The sequence below is a fragment of the Octopus bimaculoides genome, chromosome 5 (assembly GCF_046866305.1).
Source record: "Octopus bimaculoides isolate indiv1 chromosome 5, ASM4686630v1, whole genome shotgun sequence".
In the NCBI taxonomy this organism is placed as follows: domain Eukaryota; kingdom Metazoa; phylum Mollusca; class Cephalopoda; order Octopoda; family Octopodidae; genus Octopus; species Octopus bimaculoides.
Genome location: NC_142932.1, coordinates 74,020,064 through 74,025,063, shown reverse-complemented (window position 1 = coordinate 74,025,063; position 5,000 = coordinate 74,020,064). Strand labels below are relative to the sequence as shown.

Genomic DNA, 5,000 nt, shown 5'->3' with positions numbered 1-5,000 from the left:
CAAGAGACAAAAGTATATACGCACTATATGTGCGAGGGTTTAATATATTAACACACGACGGGCTGCCAGTTTCCATTTACTAAATTCTGTAAATTCTTCTTACTAAATTTACTAGTTAGTTACAAGGCATTGACCGGCCCAGGATCACAGAAGACATTTACTCAAAGTGTCGTGAAGTAGAAATGAACCCGAAACAGCACAATTGTTAAGCGAACGTAAAACCACACGGCCATGTCTATTCAATGTTAAAAAAAATTAATATTAAAAAGCGTGCGAATTCCGCCGAGGTCGACTTTGCCTTTCATCTTTTTGGGTCGATAAAATAAGTATCAGTTGGGCACTGGGGTCGATGTAATCGATTTAACACCTTCCTCCGAAATTACTGGCCTTGTGCCAAAATTTGAAACCAACATTAAAAAAACGTGCTGAGGTGCGTATGTGTGTATTGATGTTTTATACAGTGTTACGCTAATTAGGCGACCAGTAATAATTACGAATCAAACATTAATACTTAATTTAATACTAGAGACACAGAGATTAGGGGTTCAATAGTTGCAGTGACAGACAGGAGCAAACAGGCGGTCACAAACAGGAAAATAACAAGTTAATGTTTGCATATATAGGTGCGCGAGCGTATATATAATTGTGTGTACGTGTGTTTATGTCTGTATGCATTTGTATCTGTGCGTGTTTGCCTTTCATCCTTTCAGGATCGATGAAATAAAGCGCCAGTCAAGCAGTGGGGTTCAAGGAAATGACTCGCCCCTCCCCTCAAAACTGTTGGCTTTGTACCAAGATTAGGAAGAAGTCTGTGAGTGTGTTTTGTTTTGTTGTGTTCGTCTTGGGCCATGCTAGTCTTGCGCGCGCGATATATATATGATACCACTTGTTTAGCTCTTTCACGCCCAATATGACGAAGTAATGAGAGAACTCCAATATGTTAGAAATAGCAGCCAGATTCCCTCAAATTCCCCACCCCTACCAACTTAAAACAGGAAAGAATACATTCGCCAATACAGTCGATAAAATGAGGCAACGAAGGTCGATGGTATAGAAAACCCCTCCTCTCAAAACTGTTGACTTAACCTTGTACCTAAAGCAGAAAACAACTATTATCTGTACGCATGTGTGTGTGTGTGTGTATATATATATATATATATATATATATATATATATATGAGAGAGGTGGGAAATTTGTTGTCGAGATCCAAATCTACGTAGACATGGTGTTAAGGAATGAAAATAACTTCCTTAGTCGCGTGTTGTCTATAAAACGACGACAGATGCAATATTTCCTTATATATTGGACAGTAATCTGTAATTAGCCCTAAGTCGACCATGAGCAACCAGGCGTAGGTAGAAGTAATTAGGACTGTTACCATTCAGACGTTTTAAAGGATATTTAGGACTACATGTGTTGTTTCCACTTTTAAGGCGGAGATGATATGAGAAAATTATCTACTATTTCTAGTATATTGAATTTCTCTAATTGGTTCGTCACATTGGACAGAAAGTATAACGGCTTGTGTGCGCTTATATATATATATATATATATATAATTTCAGTTGAATCAGTCTCTTGCTGGTCTTTCAGTAGAAAGTAAGGTTTGTTTGGGATCAAAACAAAATATGAGTACTATTTCCCGACAATTCACAGTGAACACACACAAACACATATGTGTGTATGCACGTACATGGCTGGTGCCTTTATCACATAGAATAGAACGATTCGATCGTTGTTACCGACCAGAGACAGGAAAACAGAACCAATAATAAACCGAGATATCGTACACAGTTCAACACATCTGAATGACCATAACACACACACACACACACATGGGAAGTGGATGAGCACCTGGTGGCTTAGCAGAAATTTGCACGGAACTATTAAAAGACACAACAGCTATAGAGTTACAAAGGGTTAGGAAGAGAGTCGACTGTATCGACCTCAGTATCTGACACGTATTGATCTTATCGACCCTCGACAGATGCGAGGCAAAGCCGACCTCTACGATATTTTAAAGAAGGTAAGGTGTGTAAAACTAAACACAGAGGACTCTACAGGTACTGGTACTATGAATGGGGCCGAGCGGCTTCAGTAGAGTTAGTCATTGAAAATGAGCTTCATCATCTGACTGATGTTTAATCGAACCGCAGAAGGGTCACCGAATAGTGGTACTTCCTTATCTCTCACCTCCTCTTACAATAGCAGGCATTGTGTGTGTGTGACCTAGGATGTTTTGAGAGAGAGAACTGCTAACAGTGGAACGTGTGGACAGTAATATATTTCACTGAGGATTATAAAATAAACCACCTAACTACAACAGGGAATTCTCCGCTTAGATAAATAAATATTTGGGACTAAGAGTGTTGTGCTCATACTTTTGAAGGGAGAACTGTTAGCAAAAAAATATTTTACTAGCAATAACAAAAATTTCTAATTTAGGAATAAGGCCAGCAATTTTGGGGGAGGGAATCAGTCGATACCATCTACATCAGTATGTGACCGGTACTTTATTTTATAGATCCCGACGGGAACTGAGCTTAGAACTTAGAGCCGGAACAAACACCACCTTGACAACAACAAAAATAACGGTTTCAAATTTTGGCATCGGGCCAACAGTTATTGAGGGGATGGGGAAGCCGATTACATCAACCTCGAAAGGCAAAGTCAAGTTCGGCAGTATTTGAGTCCAGAACGTAATGACGGACGAAATGCTGCAAAGTATTATGTCCAGCGCGTCGCCTTAACAACAATAACAAAAATAATAATAGTCAGTAGTATTTGCTAAAATACGAAAATACAAACTAATGAAAGAAGTAGTACTTGTAAAATAAAGACAATCCCGATCTTTAACAATTATACATACTGGAGCTATCGAGTTATGCACACACACACACCGTTGTGGAGTCACAACAATAAACAACTTGAACAGACCATGCCGTCCATTCAAGATAGAGAGCAATTGCAAACGAGAGGGTGGGTACATATATGGCGAAAGTAAATACGTACATCCGGTGGTCAGGGTTAGGAATTTTGTTACGTCGAAAACGGGTGGCGTACGTATGCTTTACCTCTGCCCACATATATATCTTTTACTTGTTTCAATCACTGGACGGCGACCATGCTAAGGACACCGCTGAGGGTTTTCAGTCAAATGACTCGATACTAGTTCTTATTTTTTAAGCCGGATACTTATTCTATCGGTTACTTTTGTCAACTCGTTTAGTAGTAATGGGGAAGTAAACAAACCAATACCGATTGTCAAGCGGAGGGGGAAGACAAACACACACACACACACATGTGCGACGGGCTTTTAATTTCTGTCTATCAAATCCATTCACAAGGCTCTGGTCGGCTCGGGGCTAAGACACTTACCCAAGGTACCACGCAGTGGAATAGAACCTGTATATGTGTAAGTATGTGTGCGTGTGTGTGTAAGAGAGAGAGAGAGAGAGAGTATGGATGAGAACGGTAGAGTGATGGTCATATCTGATGATCCCCCACAAAAAAATATAGGTGCTCATGGCTTGTAAGGGTTGAGACATCATCTACACAAGATCCGAACTGATACAAAAGCTGTAGACTAAAATGTCCACAACCGGCGAACAGGATACTAAACACCACAAAACCCTGGATTCGATCCCCCATTTACAGTTATTGCTTTATAATTAGTATCATCGCTAATGTCACTGAAAATAATACATACATCAACGTCGCATTTTAAGGCCTCGTATCACACACACAAGTAAATAATATATTTTCACATACAGGTATGTACATATGCATACATGCATACACACGCGTCTGTGCGCAAATATAAATATATATAACAAAATATCTTTTATCTTTCACTTGTTTTCAGCCGTTGGACTGTGGCCATGCTGGGGCACTGCTTTGAAGGGTTTTAGTGGAACGAATCGACCCCAGTACTTATTTTTTACGTGTTTTTCTTTTTTACCAGCCCGCTAAATGACGGGGATGTAAACAAACAAACACTAGTTGTCAAACGGTAGTGGGGACACACGTGTGCGTATACGTTTATGTATTTGTTTTGCAAGTTTTTTCATGTGATATCGTGTACAGAAATATTGTTATACACGACCAACTCTCTCTCACTCTCTCTATATATATATGACAGGCTTCTTTCAGATTCCGTCTACAAAATCCACTCACAAGACTTTTGGTCGGCTAAAGCAGAAGGCATTTGCCCAAAAAGTCACGCAGTGAAACTGAACCCGGAACCATGTGGTTGGCAAGCAAACTTACCTCACAACCACTATATATATATATATATATATATATATATATATACACACACATACACACAAAGGGTAGATATAGATGAAGTGTGAGGTAATGTTTGTTCCGTGGACTAGTCCACCTCAGCTCACTAAAATCTGGAAAAAGTTCTCTGATTGCAGTGAACGGTGTTTTGTAACTGATAATGACATGCTTAGTTTTGAAATAGTTCCGAAGTCGTTTAGCTCCAAGTCAGCTGCGATCGAGCAGACCTATCATCACTGGACATCCCGTCTTTTTTGTATATTCAGGATTACATTGTTTAATGGGTCCTTCCTTTTTGAGAGAGTGTGATTTGAGGGACATTTGGATGTTCTTGTAGGAGAGACTCGTGTTGCGAGGGGTAAGACATTTATATTACACCGAGACATAGACTGACAGCTAGCCAGCGAGATATGGAGACAAATATACATATACAGATCGATAGGCCTAAGAGGTATAGATATACAGATAGACATGCAGAGATATATGACATACAAAAACACACACACATATATAACTATATATGTATATACACATACATACATGTATACATAGATACACACAGGTAAATATATAGGTAAATTTTGATAAGTTATATATATATATATATATATATATATATATATATATATATACACACACACGAGTGAGTAGACAAACGGAAGAAGGGCACTTATCACAGATAGATAGATAGATAGATAGACAGTACTTTTATA

The 5,000-nt window shown here is 38.9% G+C and overlaps 1 protein-coding gene across 1 annotated transcript in view; it reads right to left on the bottom strand.

Annotated features, from left to right (window-relative positions):
• Positions 1 to 5,000, bottom strand: part of LOC106878883 (serine/threonine-protein kinase SIK3) — a 321,329-nt gene that overhangs the window by 315,340 nt on the left and 989 nt on the right. The window lies entirely within an intron of this gene.